The sequence below is a fragment of the Olea europaea genome, unplaced genomic scaffold (genome assembly GCF_002742605.1).
Source record: "Olea europaea var. sylvestris unplaced genomic scaffold, O_europaea_v1 scaffold2013, whole genome shotgun sequence".
In the NCBI taxonomy this organism is placed as follows: domain Eukaryota; kingdom Viridiplantae; phylum Streptophyta; class Magnoliopsida; order Lamiales; family Oleaceae; genus Olea; species Olea europaea.
In genome coordinates this window covers 1-6,590 of record NW_019238017.1, presented here as the reverse complement: position 1 = coordinate 6,590, position 6,590 = coordinate 1, and positions in this window count along the sequence as shown.

Below are 6,590 nucleotides of genomic sequence, written 5' to 3'. Positions count from 1 at the left end.
ATAGAAGTTGTTTATTCTTTTAAGGCTAATATTGGTACAACACTCAAGTGCATATTGACTGTGATGTGAGGCTAGATCGTATGTATTTGGGGCCCAATTCAATCCCCAGAAAAGAACGTGCATTGGAAGAGAAGTTGATCAATCAATTAAGAAACTTACTGCCTGATTTATGCCATGAAAGGACGGTCAACATTCCTTTGGAAAAAGAAAATTTGTGAACATCGCATTCGACAATCAGCATTTGACTTATTTGCCTCCCTAGATTCTGCATCTATACACCTTTCTTTATTTCTGTAATCACATGAAGAATTTCGTGTATGGATACTTGCCTCAGCCATATAGTCGCCAGAAAATAATTCAACGTTTTGTGGTTTAACGATCGTGTTCCATGCATCTGCAGCAGCATTAATGATACTGATCATTAGCGTTTGGAGTCATTGGATCATACATCCAGAAGTAGAAGTGATGGTGAAGATCATTGTCCATTCATGGCATTTCAGTTTCAGGGCTCTATCATTCATCTTGTCTATACATGCTATGTACAGTTAGAGGTATGCTAGTGATTTTGTGATTATAGTCCATTAAGTTGCGTATCTGAGTTGTATAATTACGTGCAGCGGGAGTAAAATTTTCTGTATTTTATCGGACATTCGGGTGTAAATGTTATGTCGTCGACATTTTCTCCTCATCTTGGGTACAACTGTACAAGTGAAAGTCCATTTTACAGAAATGGACATGGAGTGGGAGAATATAAATGCTGAATTTGCTTGATCCCTCTACAGATTATTTGTGGATTCTGGTTTTGTACGTAGTTACCGGAATTTTGGATCCTTTGGAAAAACATCTAGTTGCATTAGCCATATACAGTATGGTGACACCAAATTCCTTTCAACGATCTAAATGTGTGAGAATCCTTAAATAGAATAACGTAGCGATTTAATAAAGTCCTTCAACACTCAAGTTAGCCGAGCGTCCACTAGGAAAATTGTATGTCCATCAAGGTTATGCAAGTTCTTACACAGGCTTTTTGAGGCTTCTTACCAGTTTCTCAGCAAGATGAACTAATGAATTCCTTGAGCAGTGCTTTTACGGGCTTTTTAAGGATACTAACCAGTATTTTAATAATGGACCATGCTAGATGTACATCCAATTTTTTACTGAATTTTTTACCTACACTCACAAAAAGAGGATGGGTCACACACTCCAAAATTTTTAAATGCACGAGGGACGCATGTGCATGTGAGAGTAGATAACCAATTCCATAATTCAAATTCGGTACATATATATTTATCCTTTAATAATTGTGTAATGGAGTCCATTTGAAATTCAAGTTAGCCTGGCCTCAGCTAGGCAACATTGAATATCTCTATCAAGGTTATACAAGTGCTTTCACGGGCTTAGCTTCTTAATACTTGGAAGATGAACTTTATGGAAATTTAGTCTTGAAACACTTGAAACAACAAAAAATAAAAATTCATTAATTTAGGATAATGATCTTTTCAAAAATATAGTATATGTTGCAGATCTATATAATTAATTATGTAGGTTTTTGTAGTAGAATACCTGACTAGTGATAAGTTCCACGGAATCTAAATCTCTAACTTTGAATCAGCAATCTTGATCTTCTTGAATTGCTTCCAACTCTAAAATATTTTATAGTATTCGACAAGTTTACATTACACTTCGTGAACAAACACCAAGATTCTTGATTTTATAATAATCCAAATTAATCACTGAACTTTGCAAAAAAATTTCATCGGATCATTGAATTTTAAAAATCACATAAGACCTCACTGAACTTTGCAAAAGGTCTACACGAAGTCACTGAACTTTAAAATTCACTTCATTCATCACTGCACTATGTAAAAAAATTCCATGGAGTCACTGAACTTTGCGAAAAGTTTTCCATGGGTCATTGAACTCCTAGGAAACTTTTTGTAGAGTTCAGTGATGAATGGAATAATTTTTAAAGGTTAGTGACCTCATGGAAATATTTTACAAAGTTCAGTGACCCTGTAAAAATCTTTTGAAAAGTTCAGTGATGATTTTGGGTGATTTTTAAAATTCAGTTACTCCACAAAAACTTTTTGCAAAGTTTAGTGACCACTTGAGTTGTTAACTCAACAAAGACCTATTCAAAAACAAAAGACTTGTTATTAGTTTCCAGAGATTGAAAATAATACTGAATAATTCAGTTTTCAAGTCTTTAAATAGACATGAACGAGTTTGTCTAAGAAGACTTGGGTCATTGTTTTATTTTAAGAACTTGAGATTTGAGTTCTAATTAACTAAAATTCTTCCTAAGTATTTGGTCAAATTTATCATGTGGTAAACGATAAGTGTAGTTTCTACACTTATTCGAGGTTCTAAAAATGATATATTATTGTTCAATAAAATACTACCTAATTTGTGTTATATTATATTTTTTAGGAAAAACTCAATGTTTGATGGGAAATTGGAGAAAAGGATGAAAAAATAGTGAAAAATGGGATAAATCCAAAATTCAGGGACTAAATTGCAAACAATCCATCCTACAACAATCGTTACATATATGATACTCAATATAGTTGGAATATTCACACGAATTGTTCTATTGATAGTTATCTTTAGTCTCAAATCTATATGGATACGTCTATTTTAAGTTATAGTAGTGACAGTTACATTTTCTAGGTGTATTTTTGGTAAACATACAAATAGTAGTGAAAGCGCGAGGTTCGGTGCACGAACCCACACAAAGAGTAGTGGTTTAAGGGTGACAAAATGAAGATAAAAATGCCAAGGATTTAAATGGATACAATTGGAAGATAACGGAACAAGATTAAAAGAAAAAAATGGCTGAAATGAAGCAAATATAAAGTTTGGAGACCAAAGTGCAAATATTCAATAGTTGTCAAACCCCACGATGAAAATTCAAGAGTGTTAGACGTCAATTGGATGAAGAAAGAAGTCAAAGGGATGAAATATAGTTAAAGTATTATCACATATCAACTTTCAGGTGAAAAAATTATTCTTTGAATTTTCAGTCTTAGTATGAGACCAATTTTTGGCATAGAAAACATTCGAATTGGAAAAAGATATCTTGAATGTACGAGCATCCTCTTGCGTTCCTGCATTCCTTAGCTCTCTCAACTTCTCTTGAAGAATTGTAGTCATTTGAGTTAGTTTTCCAACGCACTTTGGATCACTTCAATCGGATAAAAGAGAGAGAAAGATATGATCAAAATACTTAAGGCCGTCCATCGAGAAAAAATTATACCTATGCTATCGCGTAGGCTTAATTAGATGTTATTGCATCTATGCCTTCAGATCTCTCGGGAGTACCTATGATTTCTTCTATATGGCCACGTTTATTTGTACTATGCGATCGCATAGTATTTTTTCGAGGCGAGATTTTGTTTTCTTTTCTAATTGAAACTCTACTTTGGTAACAATCTTTTGGGCATCCCTTAAATACCATAATCCCATGTGGAGACCTCCCAAGACCTAAAAATTCATAGATTCAACATATTTTGGAGAACGAAGAAGAAAATTAGATTATCAATATCAAAAGAATTGTTCAAGATTCTTGAAAATTATCCATCCAAAATCAAAATTTCATTCAAAAAAGTGGATTTTTGTACCTTCTTCCGTATTTATTTGATCCGGATGGTGTCTTTTTATTTTTTCTTGTATAATTTAATAATTATGATGGTTGACTAGATTTTTCATTGGTATTGGATGAATGATAAATGAATGATGAATCCTATTATTTTTTATTTTACTTCAAGACAAATAATTTAATATTTCTTGATTTTCTTTATTGGTTCTTCTGCATTCCGATTGAAATATTCGATTGTGTAATCACCAATTAGATGGTAAGTTGCTTGTTATAGTGTATAAATACTCACAATAAATTTAGAATGCGGCAAAATCAATACATGAGCGATCATGTGTGATAAATCTTGTAAATCAATGCATATTTTTATATGAATTTAAACTAGGCACATGATCGGGTCGTGTTAAATATAAGTTTAATATACTTTGGAAAAGAATATTGAATAGAAGTGGATTGTCGATTGTCTTGAATGTATGAATTTACTAGATTACCAATTACGATTATCTTGAATGTATGAATTTACTAGATTACCAATTAAAAACTGAAATAAATGAAAATAGGGAAATTCAGAATTCTAACACAAACATTCACATTAGATTTAATCAATTTTTATCACTTTTTTAGAGTAGAATTAGAATAAATAACAAACATATTACAATTTTATTATTATTATTATTATTATTATTATTATTATTATTATTATTATTATTATTATTATTATTATTATAACCACACTTCGAATTGAATAGCAGCTATTGAAGTAGATATTAGACCTTATTCCTTATGGGAACAATATTTTTAACTCACACTCTTATTACTTGTATAATGATCCCGTACGTTTGAGGGTTTCACCGAACAGTAAAAAAAGACGATTTTCTTACTTTTATTTAATTAAAGTTTAGGTTTGACATTAGAGTTTAATTATATTTATAATTAAGTTCCTCGACTTTTTCAAAGATATTAAGGGAACTCAATCGGATCTACATAAATCAAGCTATAATAATTGACACAGATTATCCCATTCGTATGTCCAGTCCAATTATTGTTTTGAACTTATTCAAATAAGGTCCAAGATTGACATCTCGAAATTTATAAAACCACATAAACAGTTTTCATTCAATTTTATTGCAATTAAATGCTTTAGACTTGCTAGTTTAATTCATTATTGTTGTCAGATATCAAATAAGTAGTGATGAGTTAAATTAACCGTTTTATTCCTAGTAATTATGTACTAAGCTAAGATAAACTAATAAGAAGAAAAAAATACTTAGGCGTGTTATTTTACCCTTTGAAATGGGCGGTGAATTTCGAACACGAATAATTTTCTACTACTTCGCGCTCATTTTCAATTACCAACGTACCAATATATATGATTGGATAATTATATCTCACTCATTGGTACATCAAAGAGCTTAGAGTTCGCAAATAGCAGCTATTTATTCGTAATAAATTAAGGTAATTCATAAGGCAGTAAATGTCGAGTTCTTTCTAGCACAGCCATGCATTAGAATAAAACTCTTATATCAAAGGATCCAATTCAATACACATTTGGATATAACGTGTGTACTAGTATTAATACTACCTTAATCCTCTAGTCATGGTCAAGACAAACCACATACTCCACTTCATAGAGTAACAAATATTACATTCTTGACATGATTGAGTGTCGACCTCTTATTTTACAATCTTGGACAGTTATTATTATTATTTTTTTCAACTTTCAAAATATCATCTTCTGCACTAATCACCATATTTTGTGTTTCATTCATTAATCGAAGACATTTATACACATTCTTGATATATTCCGACTCTCTTTTACAAGAAAATACAAAAAACCAGTATTTATTCAATAATGATCGAAATATTTATCTTATTATATTATAGTGCTAATAATTTTGAGCACATATCCCACCATAACTAAATGAATTCCTTGAGTAGTGCTTTTTTAAGGATTCTTACTAGTTTCTTAATAATCGAGTAATTGGGTCTCTTCGACGCTCAACTTAGCCCAACCTCCACTAGGCAAAATGTCTATCAACATTATGCACTTACGGACTTTTTTCTTTCCAATTTCTAAATAGGGTAATGGGCACGAAACCTCCCTCATCTTTACACCTCCCCCATCTTTACCTCTATTGCAGAATATCCCATATCCTTTCAGATTGATGGAAAATTTCCCTAGATGACCTTTTTCTGTGCAGAAGATTCCGTATGATTCAAATATTTTCGTTAAGCATTAGGTAGGGACAAATTTATTTATTATTTTTTTTGTAGCCGCTATCCGAAACCCTTCATTATTTTGCAAACTATACACAACTTTTATTTGTGCCATTCACAGTTTCAAACCTTTTAATAATTATTTAATTCATTCTCTTCCCCCACCATGTAGCATCCTGGATTTATTTTACTATTTGTATAGGGTCTAAATTTTTATTTATGTAGTTTTGGCCATTTGGTAAATGAATAGTTCATGTTTAGCCTTGTCAGCTACACTAAAGTCCATAAGTTAAAGTGGTTGTTCAATCATCTTATTTCTCTTAAAAAGATTTATTTTATTAATTGTGTATTTTTAAATTTTTTCATAAGTATTACGTGGGTCAAATTATTAAGTAGAGTGGAAGTTGATAAAAAAAAAATAAAAAAAAAAATCAATATGGATCTCATTTTGTACGTTAAATTATGTAAATTGTGTTCAAGAAAAAAATATTTTGAACAAGATATGCCAATTTATTTTGATTGAAATAAAATGTAATTTTTTTATTTAATATTATATCATTTTATAAATCTTTTTGCATTGATTGGTGGATAAAAGATGTGGGGGTTGAGTTAGTAAACAGGGCAACTGACTTATCCCTTTTGTTAATTGATATTGTGCAAGTAGATGTGCAAGTTATAGGATTTAGGGGGACGCCAGGTCAATTTTCTCAATCTCTATGCCACTTTCATTCACCGATTTCTCAGCAACATTCATCTTACAAATACCCTCATAAACCCA